Source organism: Notolabrus celidotus, chromosome 14 (assembly GCF_009762535.1).
Source record: "Notolabrus celidotus isolate fNotCel1 chromosome 14, fNotCel1.pri, whole genome shotgun sequence".
NCBI lineage: Eukaryota > Metazoa > Chordata > Actinopteri > Labriformes > Labridae > Notolabrus > Notolabrus celidotus.
Genome location: NC_048285.1, coordinates 16920051 through 16938617, shown reverse-complemented (window position 1 = coordinate 16938617; position 18567 = coordinate 16920051). Strand labels below are relative to the sequence as shown.

At 39.8% G+C, this 18567-nt stretch overlaps 1 protein-coding gene across 1 annotated transcript in view; it reads left to right on the top strand.

Moving 5' to 3' along the window:
* Positions 1 to 2975: 2975 nt before the first annotated feature.
* Positions 2976 to 18567, top strand: part of drd2a (dopamine receptor D2a) — a 63620-nt gene continuing 48028 nt past the window's right edge. Inside the window, exon 1 of the mRNA XM_034701450.1 lies at positions 2976 to 3400. The gene's annotated coding sequence lies outside the window, so the exon portion shown is untranslated. The remainder of the gene's footprint in view (positions 3401 to 18567) is intronic.

The window sequence follows — 18567 nt, the reverse complement described above, 5'->3', positions numbered from 1 at the left end:
CCTCCTTCCTGCTAGGTCTGTGTTTTCCTTGACTCACCTCAAGTCAGCGTCCGCTCTCTGGCAGTGGCTCTGTAACTTGGCACCGCTTACAGCAGACCATGTGCGTGTGTCTTGAATCTACAATATGTCTTTCCAAGTCCTGCTCAAGATGAAGGTAAAAATGAATGCCAATTACCAGGCTACACTCTGACATTCAGATTATACACAGTTTTGGGGATCTCATCCATGGGATAAAGTCCTCCGTGGCTAGCAGAATATTTGATTAACACCCCATGAGAGTAAGACTACTGTGATAAATGCATAAACTAAACACTATCATCTGTGTTGCTGTGATTTATTTAGTAGTCTGCCAACATCTACCCATCAAGTGGAGCTAATAGAGGCCATATCAGGCGGAACCAGGCTGCAGCCGTATGGCCGTGGTAAGATGTGTTTGTGCCTCCCACAACAAGCCTGGGGACTGTACATGTTTGTGTGTGTATGCATCTAAGTGTGTGTATGTGTGTACATTGATGTGTGAATCAGAGAGAAAGTCTAAAGTGTGATTTGGCGCTCTGCAAGAGTACAGAGTGATGTCCCCACAAAAGCAGAAAAAGTGAGAAAGTACAGCAAATTCAAGAGAGGAATTCACAGGATGGTTGGATTGTTAACTAGCTAATGAGAATTATAATTTTATCCATTGCAAGTGTTTTTGATGTTATTTAGATTTTCTATGTTTCTTTTGCCAGTGTTTTTTTTTTGTGCCAACTTTCCATTACGTGTTACCTTCATATCCCAGAATTCCTCTAGTGTCTCTAGAGCAGGGGTTCTCAAACGTTTTGGAGCCAGGGACCCCTTACAGGTGAGAACATTTTCCAAGGACCCCCTCATAATTATAACATAGATTAAGCACATGCTTACTACCATTTGCACTCTTAGATGCCCTTGAAACTATTTGTATTGTACAACGCATCAATGTAAATACTTCAGACCTGTTCCATAGTGATAAACAGATACCACTTCAATTTGAATCATGTAAATACCACTTGTATACTTTAAAACAGAGGGTCATTTCATTCTCTGTGGACTTAACATGACAACATTTATACTTTTCAAGTAACTGATCTTAAAAGCTTTTAGAAAATTAACAGCAGCAAGACTGGCATATCCCTTCGAGCCACTAAATGGTATCCTAACAATGGTGTATATGCTGTTTTTAATGACAGCACAATTTTATCATGTATTTTAATTATTTCACGAACCCCCACGCTATGGTACACAGACCCCCAGGGTTCCCAGGACCCCACTTTGAGAACCACTGCTCTAGAGAATACCGCAATACTTTTTGCTTTCAGGTTCATGTCAAAGATAAACAGTAACATCACCAAGCGATATACAGTAAGTGGATTAGGGGTAAAAACAAAAACCTGGAACACAATAAATCTTACAGCTGTATGGCATGGGGTCAGGGTCATCTTTTATACAGTCTATGATTTCAATAGGCTTCTATAGTAGCTTTCTTTGCATTCAAATATGCACGCCTTTTTTTCCTTATTGGTACTCACAATTGTAGAAAAATAGTTATCACATATAACTCAAAAGAGTACACAGAAGAGGAATTAGCCCAGCATACTGCCTTACTGTTAAACCACGTTTATTGGAAATATATGGGTACTTTTGCAATGACACATTGCCAGTGTATTTTTGACTGTTTGACAGTGTGAAGGAAATTGTTTGCAAGTACTTTAAAATACAACTTAGGACTAACATGTATGAGTTCTTGAATAGTTAACCTAGGTGGTCTGAATCCTATTGTGTTACACTTTTAAGTAAAATATATGTATAGAAATCTAACTTCTTTATGATACTTTAATGTTACTATTTTCAGTAGATAAAGTTAGTGGCAATACACATAGTAATTAAAGGATATTCATTCAAGAGTATGTACATGCATACTTAATTTCACCCCTGTTTAAGTCAGTGCCACAGTTGGGCCACCCCAGTGAGATATAAAGTTCCGCCCCTGCTCGAAGATAATTAAAGGATTAGAGGTTTCACACATTACTGTATGTCTGAAATAAGAAGATTCTGAAAGATGCAAACAACCATAGTCACAACACAGTCCTCAACTGTCACAACAACTTCTGTGTCCATATGGTCTTGTATCCTTTCACAAACACTTGTGATGTAACCCGAGATTGCCAATTTCAATGCAACAATATTAAAAGAAAAACTGTCTCGGTTGAAGACTATAAAGTGAGTGTCTGATCTTCTGCATATGTTAATGCATCTTTATATCTACAGACTGATGCAGGAAGAATGTTTGTAATTTGTGTTGGATGCATCTCGGGGTCAATCTTACTTGATGTGAAATTCACTATACATTGTTTCTCAACGCTTGTCCTCAGGGCAGTGGGAAACGACTGGATGTCTATCTCCTCAGCTAGTTAATTGCATTCACAAAGCGTCCCCTGTGTAAACTGGTTTCTGATTGGATGGCGAGGACGAGAGCCAGCAGAGATCTGAGGACTTAGAAAGACAATGTTATCTAAAGAGAAATTGGACATAATATCACTTTTTTTTTTTAACTAACATGGAAAAACTTTGGTAAAATGTAGGGGGGATGATAAAATACATGAATTAACATAAATGCGTCCTCCTCCACGGTCCACTTATTTCCCAAATTTGCCACTAAATCACAATTCCCACGCTTTTCACTGTCGCACAGTCCATCGAGCTCCCAAACATGATTTTTTTTTTTACACTATAAGGGGTGATTATTTTTCAAATCCTGTCCAGCTCCACATCTTAGAAAAAAATACTTAATGTCCTCATATCTGTATCTTTCTTTCCATGACTTTCTTCTTTGTAAAACTCAAAGCTCGTGCCGCAAAGTGCAGTATGGAAAAACAGGGTGATATAAGGTCTCAGCCACTCTAGTGGCAATATAGGAAACATACGTTCCTCCGAGCGTTTAAACAGATGTAACCCCGCCTTGAATCTCCTCACTTCTTTACAGTCGCTGCGCTCCTTCCTCTTTCAGTGCTGACGGTAACTCCGTGCGTAAAGCTCCGGATCACTACATGGACACCGCGCAGTTTAAACCTCTGATTCACTTCTCTCAAGACACAAACTGATGGAAACCATTCTTCGAGGTCTTCGCGTAATGACGGGAAACATTTAGTTAATTAAATCCATTATTTCTTTTGGGTGTTTTTTGGCAACGACTTCAGCAGTTTCCCCGCTATCCGCCTATGCTGATGCCTCGCACCCGAGCCGCAGCACCAACTCGTTTCATTTATGAAAAAGTAAACAATGTGAGAGGCAAATGAAGGATACTGTAAAAGATCACTGTGGGTGCTTTTGGATCTAACAGCCGTTGCCTGTCAAACAAAGATTCAGTCAAACTTATGGCGTGAAGGTAAGACCATTATTTTTACTGTGAGATGTGCTGAAACAAGATAACTGGGAAAATACTATCTTTAATTTCAATCTGCCCAAGTCCTTAAATATTGTGCCAAGGTGTGAGTGTACAGCATAATTATCCAGCAAGAATATGCGGACCACTCCAGTCTACCTAATAGGAGATTCGGGGTGATACAAAGTGATGTATTGGCTGCGAATCTTGAGATATTAACTTTCAAGGTGAATATGCAGCGGCTGATGGCAGATTTATGCCTCACCTTTTACCCAATATGTATGCGTTTCCAGATGAACACTTGGAGTCTGACGGCGATGTAGTGAGTCCGCGTGCCTTAGCGCACGGACTATGAATATGTCACAAACACAGCTATGCATCACAGAGAGGGTTTATGTTCACGTCGATTGTTTACAATAGAATATTGATCTGGGCTGGTCGTCGATGTAAAACAACTAAAAGCAAATATTTACTCCCTGTTGTAGTCTAGTCCAGAAAGGTGATCTGTGTGGTGTGGTTTCTGAGCTGTGGCAGTGTGCCTGTGTCAAGCTGTTCTTCCCAACCCACGGTGCGCTGATTTTAGACCCGTTTGTGCTTTCCAGCTTGTTATTAGCGCCTGGTTCTCCCGAGGCAGCGCGCGCTCCACACAGCTTAACGTGAAGGGCAGGTGATGACTGTCTCTGGCTGCACAGCCCGTCCTGTATCCAGCTTTGACAAGTTAAAGACAGCAACAAATTTAAGTCAAGTGAAGAAAAGCAGGTTTTTTTTTTGCAGCTCTGGTGGCTACAGCAGTTGGCTCTTAAGACAGTTATTGCGGACCAATTTGTGATCTACGGTGCTCTGACTTTGTTTAATTATTATTTTTCTATATATCCATCCACCCCTCTATCTCTTGACTGTAAACGGATAGAGTTACAGCGTGTTCCTTCATTTCTCTGAAGCATAATTCATTTTAAGCTAAGTTTGCCATTTTCCAAACAACATATGACAGAGTCCAGTAAAAATACTGATGCTGAGATGCAGTGGATATTCTGCTATATGACTTTTTCATGAGTCAGTAGATGGAGACAGAAAGACCTGAGGTAAAAAGGGAACAAAACATGGTCCCAAAAACCCTCCATAGTAACTCATACCTTTCGTCAAAACTTAAAAACCCGTTTGATTTCCACATGTCAGGTTTTATTTGACAAGGAAAATAAGTCATGTCAACTCTTCTTAAAGAACTATTTCATAGGGGGAAGTTAACAGCTAATCCAGAGTGAAAGCATCTCTAGGTAAACACAAAGAAATCGCCTTAGATTGGATGTTTTCTGTATTTGCTGTCCGTGTGCTGACAATCTTCAGACATACTGTCCATCAATATGGATTCTACAGCTTACTGTCTGTGATCTGTCACACCTCGTCGAAGAGGAAAACAGCCTCACAGAGCTGCCTGATGCTGCGCTTGTCAACTCCAGCTGTTTGACTAAGACAGCTTTATTGAATCAAATCTCCTGGACGCCCTAAGAGAAGACAGATATTTCTCAGAGCATGGATTTATTGAAATAGCACCAACAAAGACTATACACTCTCAAGGATTCCAGAGCATGCCTTGAGGAAATATGCTATTGCTTTACACCATCACAGCTTGCATAAGGATTATTTACATTGAGGTGGTCTTAAACTGGATCAGACACATCATTAGTGCAATAATTAGAGGGTTTAGAGCCAGATCACTGGATGCAGCTGGTCAGTTGGTGGTGACATTTGGATTCAACACGCAGCTCCCAGGAGAGATGACAGGGATTGGACAAAATCAACAGCGTGAAGCTGCCTGCGCGTATTAAATCCAGTTACAAACCAAAACAAATGTTTGTTGACGTGGCTCTGATGCCCAAATTTGGTGCAGCCTGTGAAATCACAACCTCATTTATAATACAGAAGCATCTGAAAGCCATAAGAGGTCCCAACCTCTGATAAGACAAGCAGACGCATTTTGTAAATTAGACACCCAAAGCATTGGAGATAATCAACCCCATACCTAAACCTCTGTCCAGACAAATATGCATAATATGTGGTTAATGTAAAATTGTGGCTAACGCACCTAAAATAAATGGTTAAGAGTGGATAAAAGCATTGATACACAACATGGGTTTATTTTTGAGCGGACACCTAACCAATAACCTCCAACCCATACAACCTGTAAAGTGCTCCTGATGGCTGATTATCAATGTTAATAATCTATTCTTAATCTAACTGAATCAATATTTTTAACACAAAAAACAAAACAATGAACAGTTCTGACTCTTTAACTGTCATTTATTCATCCCTTCAGTTTTTATTGAGATCTGGAACACTCCTGTGTATGCAGTAATGTTAAAGTCCTAATGCAGTCCATCCGTTGAAGTAAGCATGCCCACTGGACTATCGTCATAAGTCCATGTACCTGAAGTGAAACCCATGTCACTGCCATTGTCTTGAGTCAGACTGAATGTGTGTAGATATTTCATCATTCAAAGCAGGTTAAGATACATTTGCAACATAGAGGCAATTCAGGATACTGCTTTAAATACATAGTTATCTGGTTAAATCCTAAGTCTTTTACCACAAAGAGAGTTGGGTTATCAAGCACTTTAAATGGTGTGATTTTGTCTTGATTGATTGTTTTAGACTTAGGGCCATCTCTGGTAAACATTTTGGAGTTCTCAAATGCCTGATCGGCACTTCAGCACTCAATGTTTTTGTGCTAATGCCAGTAGTGGTTACTGCTGCTACAGATTTCTTTCACTACATCTTGGTTGTGGAGATGACTTTTCAGGTGACTTATGGACTTATCAAGGACTTTTTTCCTTCCCTTGGAATGGCCGCTGTCCTTTTGGCTCTCTTGCTGGCTTGCTGCTGCACCTGTTCTTCCTCTCTGCATGTAATAGCAGATCGCATACTGCACTTGTGGTGTTGGAATGTGTCAGCTCGTTTGAATGGAAATGAAAGCAACTTTTGTCAGTTGTCTTCATTGGATAAAAATGATTAAATATTCTCATTACCCTGATGATCCCATATATCACTAATCTATTAGCCTGAGATATATTAAGTGATTTATAGATCTATATACAGTACATACAGTACATACAGTACATACAGTACATACATACATACATACATACATACATACATACATGTGCTGCTTTACAATATCCTGAAAAAGTTTAATATTTTTTATCAGTTGTTCAATAAAGTGTAAAAAATGTAATATATTCCAGAACCATAACACGCAAACTAAAATGTGTCTCTTACCCCCAATTTACACAGCATGTGCCGTGTTGCATTAAATCAGCTAAGGGCACTGCGCAGCTGATATGTTCCCATTCTAGTAAATGCTCATGTTCATACAGCGAGCACCGCGGCATGGCACAGCTCCGTCTCGGGAGCGCAACCCCACGCTGCTCTGCTAAAGACACGTGTCTTGTCTATTTTTGATGGAGCCTGCCCCCGGCACACGTCAAGCTGAACAGGAAATTATCCACCTGGACAGGAAGTCAGGCACAAGGATCGCATGCAACATCTGCCCAGTTTCAAAATAAAACACCACATTCAGACTCCCTACCGTTCATCACATCGCATAGATTTGAAATACTCGTCGATTATGGACGTTATTGTTAACAGCCACATGTCTGGGATCCATGTCGACTACAACAGGACTTTAAGATGATAACTTTGTCAAATGCTAACAGGACAACAAAGTAGAGCAGAATTAACTCGCTCTCTGTATGAATTGAAGTTTAAGTCTGATTTATACTTCTGCGTCGAATCAACGGCGTACTCTACGCCGGAGGTCTGCGTAGCTCTTGTACCTATGCAGAGGCTTACGCACGTAGCTGGCGTGCACCTCCTCCAAAATGTAACTACCCGTTGAATCGACGCGGACCACAAGCCTTGTGATTGGTCCACTCGGCGGCATTGTATTTCCCACATTTACAGCACTTCAGTGATCCCCGCTCATCGGCCGCACATTGGCCTAAATTCGTTCTCTTCCTCTCTATTTTTCCCTGTAATCATGTCTGTATGATAAACAGCAACATGTATCAGCTGTAGATTAACATAAAAAGCTCTGAATCGCTGTGGAAAAGTAAACAGAGATCGTAGCGGGGCGGAAGCAGGCGACCGGCTATTAGAGACCACACTGCCCTCGAGCATTTCGGTGGAGAATTGCTGCGCGACACGGATACATCAACGCACAAGTACAGTATATGGTGCTCATGTCCTCGTCAGCCCCTGCTGCGTAGGGGCGACGCAGAAGTACAAATCAGCCTTGAGTCCACTTCAGTCTACAGCCAGTGCCTCAGTGGTAGGGTCAGTCATCTCTCCATCGGAAGGTCGGGAGTTCGAACCCAGGTCCTGCTGTCCACAAAACTAATGGGGTCTACATCAGAGTCTCTGTTGGCAGCCTCTGCGTTGGTGAATGTGACATGTAATGTGTAAGCTCTTTGAGTAGTCAGAAGACTAGAGAAAGCGCCATATAAGCACTGTACATTTATCATTTCCAAACACAACCAAAACCATGAGGAAGACTGCTGACTTGATTTAAACCAGAGACGTCAGGAGTGTCTTCCCTGGGATATTGAGAAAAATAATTTGACTGTTGCTCATTTGTCTTAAGCCCTCTTTTTAGTTGAAAGTAAGATTTGTATTGTATTTGGAATCAAGGTCCTAGAGTCGAGAGGAAGAGTAGAGAGACACATGATTATTTGGGGTCCCATGACATCAGCTGGTGTTGATCAACTATGTTTTATCAAGTCCAAAGTCAATGCACTCGTCCACCAAGAGATTTTAGAGCACTTCATACTTCTGCTGACAAGATAGATATCTATTCCCATTTCCAGCAGGACTTAGCACCTGCCCACAGCGCCAAAACTCCTGCAAAATGGTTTTGATGGTCATTATATTACTGTGCTTGATTGGCCAGCAAACTTATCTGACTTCAGATAAGTTTGCACACTAATTCTCTGTTGGGTTTAGACCCAAAAGAGAATGTGTGGAATATTTGTCCAGAGGAAGATAAGAAACACACAACCAAAAAAAAAAAAAAACAGACGAGCTAGAGGCCACTATCATAGCAACCTGGGCATCAATAACACCTAAGCAGCACTACAACAGCTAGCTAGCATATGTATGTCAAAGTAAATATTAGCTATTAGTTTTATGACTGATGGTCATGGTATCTTGAATTAAATGCTGTTTTTTGGCACTCTAGTAGCCTCGACAACCAGTTAACACAGACCATTCCGCTTTTTATACTGCTCAAACAGATCCCTGCTTTACCCCTCTGTCATGATTAGTAAAGCTACCAGAGGCCACTACTTTACCATGAATGAAAATATGGCACAAACACACCGATTCAGCCATTTTTTGTGTGTGTGGACAGCATCTAAGGAGTACGAATTCCCATATAACAGACTGTCTGCATTGCTTGCTGTTTGTGTTAAAAAAGGTTATCCCCCCAATTGTCAGTATCCATAAACACTTCTCATCACAATGCATATAGAAGAGTGCTCTTACAACAGATCCACAATGCCTGAAAGCAGCAGTTATGGCATACAATTGTGTAAATTTAAGCTGAAGAAATAAAGCTCAGAGGGAGCATTGTTTGGACAAGAATAAACAGAGAAGGCAGAGGACTGAACACCAGAGCTGCAGTGACCTTTGCGTGTGGTTCTGTCGGAAAAAAAGTGAGCTAAGATGAAGTAAAAATAGTTTACCTTTTCAGCCGAAGCTAAAGCACACTATCTGGAGCTCAAAATGGCCACCAAGACACAGACATTGTAAACATAGACTTCTCTAATTAGTAGAGGTATTGTTGCATGGTTTTGTCATATTTCTTGGACGGTCCACCAGCTCCATAACACCAACACTGCTCCTCCAGTATGTCTTGCTATATGCGTTTGTGCGTCAGAAGCCACAATGTGTTTTGACAGGTTAATTATTTAATTTTATCAGATCTGTGTGAATGTATCCTGGCCTACATTCTCTTGTTCTCTCCCTCTCCTGGAACCTATTCCCCAACATGTCAAATAACGTCAGCACCTAGGGGACCTGCACCATCAGTGAAAGGGTGGAGGAGCCAATTAGGATGAGAATCCAATAGGAGATCCATCAAGATCTGGTTATGCTCGAGGTTACAGTTATATGCTGACAAAGTTATGTCAGATAGCTGAATGTTTGTACATTAATGGTGTGTCCACGTTACATATTGATTTGTGTGGCATATAAAGCAGTGTAGAAGTAGGAAACCTGACTTAGCAGTTTAATGCACATACAAGAAAGGCAGTGTTTGTTATTGTGTTAATGGATGGTCATTCTTTTAGCACAAACATTTTTTGATATGACACCCAACGATAAGACGATACAATGTATCTACATATTGTTATATTGCGCACCTTCACAAACCCACCTTGTTATAAAGAATAAATGCACATGCAACTATACAAGGTGCTAGGGAGACTTCTTTGCAGTTACAAAGTCACCCATTGGCCTTGATCCTTTGAAACATGAACAATATGCAGACAAAATACAGGATATTTACTACTTAAAGGTGACATATTATGCTCTTTTTCATCAAAATATATTGGTCTAAGAGGTCCCCAAAACATGTCTTTAAAGTTTATTGCTCAAAAAAACACTTTGAAATCAGATTTTGGTTTGCCTGTAAACCCCTCTTATTCAGCCCTGCTCAGAACAGGCTGTTTTGTGTCTGTGCCTTTAAATGAGAATGAGCTCTCTGACCACGCCCCCTCAGGAAGTGGATGTGGCCTCGGCTCTCCAGCACATTGATCTAATGTTTACATGGTGGCTGAATATACACGGCTGCTCAGAGACCCGCGTTACTTCAACCCTCTGAATCTGATCCAGAATCTGATCCTGATGGAGAGGTGCCTGCAGCAGGACCTTTCTGAACCATTGGTCACAGATTTTGTGTTTCTTGTTGTTTTATTTGTCAGTATGTCGATGTGTGTCTTGGTACACAGCTACGAACATGTAGCTATGTGGCTATGCTAACTAGCGCTAACACTTTTCCATGAAAAATAAAAATCATCCACTAGATCTTCAAATCTGCAGACGTGGGGAGGAAAACCGACCTTTGTGTTTATTAAGACAGCCTACAACTAGCATGCCTCCCTCCTAAGCTACTTGTTAGCACACACGTGTGCAGGTAATGAAAAATGGAGGAGGGGTTGAGTTGTATTTTATACAGTCTATGGGCTGTGACGTATGAAAAACACTGAAAACTGAAACGGCTCGTTTCAGCACACATTTACAGAAAGGTGGAGAAATCATTTCATTTCATTTTTTCATTTCATTTTAATTTGATGCTCAGACCATGATCACATGGTATGGAGCCACAGAACATAAATTACAAATAACAAAACAATATAATGATGGCACACGGCATGTTTGAAGTACAACAGATCTTACTTAAACAATGGAAGGACCTTCTTCAGAAAAGCTCCTAATTTACAGATAAGTTTTGGCTTATCTGATTGCAAAAGCAAAATTAATTTAAACACAGAGGAACGTTGAAAATAGTACCTGGGTATGAACCTCTCTTTATTATTCAGAATGCTTGTGTTCCTGCATTCAAACAAAATATGGTACTCGTCCCCTACACTATCATCATTACAGAGATGACAAATCCTCAGTTTTCTATGCAGGCCTTTATACCTTCCAGTGACCTTAGGGATCCTGGTGTTATTCGTTCTAAAATCACAGACAGCCTGTCTATACTTCTGGTTTTCAAATAACAAATATTTTTCTAGTTTTACGTCTCGTTTAAATTGTACATATAAATCACATGATGTCATTTTATCCAGTTCACCTTGCCACTTTTGCAAAAACTGATCTTTAAGCCTCTGTTCAACAGTTTGTCTAAGCCAGTTAATGTTGTTACACTGCTGTGTGATCCAGAGGTAAGACAGGCCACAGTCATCCAGTATCTGCTTAACCTTTAAAACCCATGGTGATGTATAGGCACCTGTGTTGTGCAGGTTAAGCAGATAATTATACATAATACGGTTTAACTTACTTTCTTTACCTGTGATCAACCTCCCCAAGTAGCCAATCATTCTTTTGTTAACTGCAATACAGAGTGGGTATCTTCCCAGCTCGCCATACACCATGTTATTGCAGGTTGTCATTATAACTTTTAAGGTATACTTCAAAAATTTAAGGTGTAACTTTTCCAGTAGATCCATATTTTCAAACCCCCACAATTCACATGCATACAACATATCCGGCATAACAAGCTTGTCAAATAAATCTAATGTGGCGTCTACAGGCAGGTCAAACTTTCTGCATTTGCTAAACATGGAAAACATTGCTCGGGAAGCTTGCTTATGCAGCTCCTTAACAGCGCTTTTAAATGCACCATTGTAATTCATGATGACACCAAGGTATTTAAAGTCATGTACAATCTCTAACATTTCTCCATCGCATTCAAACTTAAATTTGCTAACATCCGCTTTCCGATAACCAAAAACTGTAACCTTAGTTTTATCACTATTAATTTTTAACTTCCATTTCTCACAAAATTGATTTTTTTTCATTTTCGGGGGGTTTGAAGACATGCCAGGGACACATATTTCAGGTAGAGAACCATTAAAAAGTCGATTTTGCATGATATATCACCTTTAAAGGAACCTGAACCTTCACACGACTCACTCTCCCCTGGAACTTCACAATATTCCCCCTGCGAGGTGTGAAAGTACAGTTAGGTTACATCATCAGAGGCTGTCAGGTGATTTGTTGACCTCACTCATACTGTATGTGTGCATTAGGACAAAAAGAGTCCTGGAAACGTCACTAGGTCACTAGAATAAAGGAAGATGTGCAAGGATTGACAGGGCAACTAGAAGGGAGGCCAAGGATTAGAATGAATAGAAAAAAGAAAGAGACATTTTCTCCCAGTTGTTTGGCTGTGTGGTGTCTTTGGTCTGGAACAGGATGTGGATGTGGATGTGTTGTCAGTTAAAGAGTGTCTCCCTGTAGACTTTAAATTAGCAGCACAGCTTCAAGATCATTCAAACTCTAGCAGATGGTGCCTGACATACACACACTCACATACACACACACATACACACACCCTAAAGGTGTGCAAAGAAAAATGAACACCACTCTCTCAAAAGCTCTTCTTTTGATACTGACTCTCAGACTATAAAAGGGTAAAAAAAACTAAAAGGTGAAAATGAGAAAAAGAGAGGCTATGACTTGTATGTTACTTGCTTAGACCTTACACCATGTCAAGTGCTAAATAAAAGCAGCAGTTAAACTACACAGCCTGTCAGTGGCAGCTTCTTTGACATTTTCAAGAGTCTGGGAGTCCTTTGTTTGTTGAAGAAAGCAAACACGGATCCTGCCGACTGTATGACCTTTTGCATCATGTTTTGATAAATTATTCTCCAATTAAACGCTTCATTAAGCCACGGCTAATCAGTGAAAACCGAAAAGTCTAAAACACACACCTATGAAGAAGTATGCAGCAAAGGGTCCACTAGATAAAGCAAGAATACTGAACAGGGGGTTTAATTATGTGTCCAGAGGTCATGAAAGCAAAATACCCACTTACTGATATTCTCATATTAAAATGAAATCAAATGACTTTGGGTTTTAAAGGGTTGCTCTTAATAGAAGACACACTATGAGTTAATAAAAATGATTTTGTAACACCTCCAGCAGCCACCTTGTTCTTTTGGTTGTCGAGTCACTATGAGTTTGCTGATGACACCTATCATCCGCTTTCAACCCAAAAGGGTAGGTAGCAGTTTCAAGCAGACCATCTCAGATAAGCAAACAGTACACTTCCTGCCCAGCTTGATACAGCAGAGAAAAAAGGGGAAGATAAGGCTGGTGAAGGAGGTCATTGAGCATTGAATATGCAGGGATGTTCTGAAAAAACTATGAATTGAAGCAGGGGTACAATTGCAAATTTGATGCCATTTTCATTATCTTCAGCAGTGATAGTTTGCAATACAAGGGAAAGCAACAATCTTAACTTTAATCACCTTGTTTTTGGGAATGTCAAATACTGTCTCTTGGTATTCTACAAAGCTCTGCGGACACACAAAAAAACATCAGCAGCAAGCTCTGGCTTTTTATGCTAGATACCCGATTTGAATAGACCAAGCTTGATGAGTTGTGGATTTTAAATACATTGTATGGCCCGAGGAGATGACTACAGTGGATAATCTTACATTGCTCTTCCTCTGTTATAGGTAATCAGTTCAGTGTGTGCATCATTAGATTAGATTAGATTGAATTTATTGTCATTGAGCATGTCACAGGTACAAGCAATAAAGAAGTGCTTTAGCAGTAGGGTTAAATAAAACGAATAATACAGAATATACAAATATGACTGATGAATAAATATGATATAATATGTATCTACATGAATGGCTACACCAGTGGTGTCCAAACTTTTTTCAAAGAGGGCCACATTTGATGTTGTCAGAATACCTCAGGGCCAGCGGCTCCTACTGAGACTTAGGAATCATAAAAGTTATATATGAAATATCTTTTTAATAACAATTATTTTACTTTTTTCTCAATAAAACAGTAACTAGGTAGTCCTCAGTTCTCCACAAGCAAACATTAGCAAACTTTATCTTCTTCTGGAGGAAAATGTTTTTCATTAGGGTCGGGCAATGTGGAAAAAATATTATCTCATTATTTTTCTATGACAAGATCACGATCTGGATTTCATCACACTTCTATTTCATGTTGTCTTTTCTTACCAGCAGACAACATTTTACAACAAAATAATTATTTTACTGTGTTCTAAATATTTTTTATGTATCAAATTTTGCCTTTTCTATACAATTTCATAATTTTAATCTTGTCTAGTGTCCTCTTTTGTGTCTTCTGAACTTTTAGTGTTCATCAAGAACATTTTTACATCATGATAAAAACATTAATTTGAAAACCTGTCAGCTTTAAGCGTTCTTGTGTTTCTTCTTTATTGCCGTCTTGCAGAATTCCCTGTGCTTTGGCTTTAAACGGGTAGTCCATGCTTTTTGAGACGTTTCTGGATTGACTTTAGTTTTGTTTGTGCGCTTGAAAGAAACAGCAAATGTACAGATGATTTGGAATGTGATTAATTTCTGTGCTATAATTAACACATTTTAAGATGGAAGCTTGGGGCCATAGATAAATGGACCTTGGGCCGCAATTGGCCCCCGGGCTGTACTTTGGACACCCCTGGACTAGACTATATATGTACAGTAGTATTAGGTTGCAGGCACTTCAAGCTGCTGCACAGTTATAAGTGAGATACCTGCTCTGTATTAGCTTCATCAGCATTTGATGGCAGGGGTGACAAGGATGATTCATTCGTGTCACGGGTTGTAGAGAATTGACCACTTTTAAGAAGTGCCTGGTTGTTTAAATTCGCAATATTCTGCAGCTGTTTTCATATCTGGTACACTTCTCGGTGCTAACAGAGCTAAATGACATAAAATGAGATAGAAAGTATCTACAACTCTTTTGTTAAAGATAAGAAACAAGGAGACCTTATAGCGTGCATCACATGACAAGACCATTTTATGGTTTTAGCATTTCACACCACTGTGTCTTTAACATTATGGATGAAAGACTTATGATAGTTGCTACTCTGAATCAAATTTGAACAACACTGGCAAGAAAACTCACATTTAAATGTTACATTAAAAACATCCTGAGTTACACCAGCAACCAGAAGTTTTACAAAATGACACATTTAGTCTTTCAATATATGAATCTATTTATCTGAGAGAGGGACTTTGGCCCCTTCTTTAACTGTGTCAGGGCGAAACATCTCATTTACAATAGCTTTTGCAGGTAGTATTAATGTCTCTGCCACAGTGTGGGGCTTTTTTGGCTATGAGCTTTGAGAGCTCTCGCAGACACAGATGTAGTTTTTCTCATAAAAGTTGCCTTTTCAACCACCCATATTAGGCTCTTCATCCGGGTTAGAATTTACCAAGGACCCAGTTTGGAGTTTCATTTTTCCTATTTGAATATTTATCCATCGCTTTTGTACGCCTACGTCTTGTCACATACACCTCACGCACATCATTAATTATTTTGTCTTAAATTAACAAGGTCATAAGTGTGCTTCATTGCCACCCAGTGGGTGGGTACCGCAGGTCAGTACATGGACAAGTATTTAATTACTCCGCCAGTCACTACACTGCAGACACAGACACATTACATGACAAATTATTTGCAGTATATGAATAATACTTTTCTGGAATAATTAAGTGAAATTTGATAATGTCCCAAGGCACACCTGACGATCTGTCACGGCACACTAGTGTGCCACGGCACAGTGGTTGAAAATCACTGCTCTAAGTAACAGAAGGCATTGAGTTAAGCCTTGACAGCTTGTAGCATGTGACAGGGCATAGCATCGACAAGAGCCAAGTTGTGATTCTTAATTTTAATTGGAAGGAAAAAGAGGACTTAGGTAAAACATGAAGTAAGCAAATGTAGGTGTCAGCTGATGGTACAAGATGCTACTAAAAATAACTTACTTGCCACTGAAATTTTACTTGGTCATACTCACCCTCTCTAATGAAGGCAGCCCTTTATTTGTAAAATTAATTGAAGCGACCAGCTATGCTTCACATATCTAGCTGTCCACAGTCTCATTAAACGATGAGAAAAGCAACCAATTCAACACTTTCAGCGGCTGTGTTCTCTAAGAGCTGGAATTCTTGCTCCACTGACACTGCTCAGTTTATATTTAGCTTATATCAATACTATTGCAATGGATCTGCTCATCACTAGTGCAATTAATCTGCTGCCTTCACTGCATGCCCAGTGCCTCTGCGGCCAACGGTGGCAGGTCAGTGTGAGAAAGCAGGATTATAACTGCCTGAGATGACTGTGCAGGAAGCTCAGGTATGGTTCAGAAGGTGACCTAAACTTTTTTACCTTTTTCTATAAAAACAGCAGAGTACTTGCAGACAAGTACAGCAGGGTCTGTCATTTGGTTTACTTTGGGTTTACTTTGTTTAGAAGGAAGGGTGTGTCAGGAAAAAGCAAGAGCATACACGCTGTATGTGCGCTGCTTCCATTCCTGTGAGTGAGTGTTGGGAGTTTGTATTGGAAAGGAATCACAGCTGGGTATATGTGTGTGTGTGTGTGTGTGTGTGTGTGTGTGTGTGTGTGTGTGTGTGTGTGTGTGTGTGTGTGTGTGTGTGTGTGTGTGTGTGTGTGTGCAGCCTCACAAGAGACAAGTCTGGTTGTTAGGTTAGAGCTTCCCTCCGACCTAATGAGGTCGATGGAGGCTTGTTACCAGCCTCCCCTCTTCTCCGCTTGCAGTGGGCAGGTGCTTTACCATTTTTACTCTCATAGCTTGATTTGAGTGGGTAATGGCTGAATTCACTGTCACAATAACCTTTCTGTCTTTTCAACAACCCCCATGCATAGGTTGAATTTGTAACCCGAGGGCTTTCTCTCTCTCTCTATGCATGCAACATCAATGGTTTTTATTTAGTCCTTTATGCCTCTTTCTTTGTTTCTCCAAATGTGATGTGGCATAATGCTTCCTGGATGTTATCCATTTTTTTATTAGTTTTTTGCTACCTCTTTCTGACAGCATCTCCATAATGAGAAGTCCCATGTCAGTGCTAAAATTTGCACTCCGGACAGCTTTTCCAGTGAAACAGGTTATTGAATGTGTCAATCAAATGACTGAGTGGTCCCTATTGTATTTTTCTCCCATCAAGTCAGGAAGCAATGCTGAAATAACAAACTGCTTATTTTTCCTGTATTATGTTTGGTTTCGCGTTGAAACATTGTGAAATTAATCAGAATGAATGTATCTAAAAATAGTGATTCAGCTATTTACCTGCTAATATTTAAGTATACACTTTTGACATTTTATGAAGATATTAGAACAAAGTACAGTTTTCTTTAATGTTTCTAGAGTCTTTTCCATTTAACCATCTATTGCCCTTTTCAGCAACCAAATTGAATACACCTTTATACGCGAAGGCTGCAGTGAGAATGAGGGCCATAATTGCAATGCCACGATAATGACACAATAATTGCTACCCTGGATGAGCAGGTTTATTTTCAGCACAGTAAAAGTCATAGCAGCGACCACCTACACAGTCAGTCTGCAGAAAGGGGCTTCACAATTGTGCAAACTTGCCTCCTGACTCATTCAGCAACAAAGCAGGGGCTATTTTCTCAGGAGAGGAATCCAAGAGATAGTCATTGACTTAACAAGCATCAATGATTCGGACCTGGCATCTAAGAGGGCTGGGTGGGATAGAAAACTAATCAAGATGAAGGCTATCGCAGGCTGGCATCAAACACTTTGACAAGTATTGACAGGGTGGTATCAGATTGAGGATTTGCTGTGAATGAGGAAAGGATTAAATGTTGCAAAGCCTGAGAGCAATTACTAAATTCCTATTTGTACTGTTACATAGCTTTTGCATAATCCCTTGAATAAGTAAATGAGAAATGAAGTGTGATAATTTGCACAAATCAATTTAGAAAAGGCAATTACATGGTTATTACCAATGTAGTTTTGACTCATAAGTACATTATTAGCATGCAACTCTAATAAACAAGGAGAAAAGAGGGCAATTCAGCACTAATAGGCTGTACTGTAGGGTAATGAAGGTACTGAAGCAGATGTGTTTTTCTAGTAGTGTAATGATATGTTGCACACATGGACTTGTGTCCGTGTATTAGTGTGTCTTTGTATTTGAGTGGGTTTCACAATCCAAATTTCAGGCCTCTGGAATCACAATGATTCAGTGAATTGTTGATTTAATGAGGCTTGTTTTCAGATTAGCGGTGCAGCTTATCGCCAGGTTTAATAAAATGACACCTGCACGGCTGCCGTATGATTGGATGACATTAGTGCTAAACAAGGAAAAAGCCTGATTATTCTCCTCTGCCTGGTGCAAAGTTCAGACAGCATTCAGAATTTGATTAGAGATTCGATTATTATTACATCAACAGTCCCTGCAATGGAAGCAATATAATAGCCGTTGATTTCAGAATATCAGCATTAGAGTCTGGTTCACGCAAGATGTATGCCCTGAAATCATTCTGTAACTGTCTTTTGATTGAGATAATACCATACTACTATTGAACAAATACAGTTACAGGGAAACTGACTAAAACTGTTTTTGTATTAATGG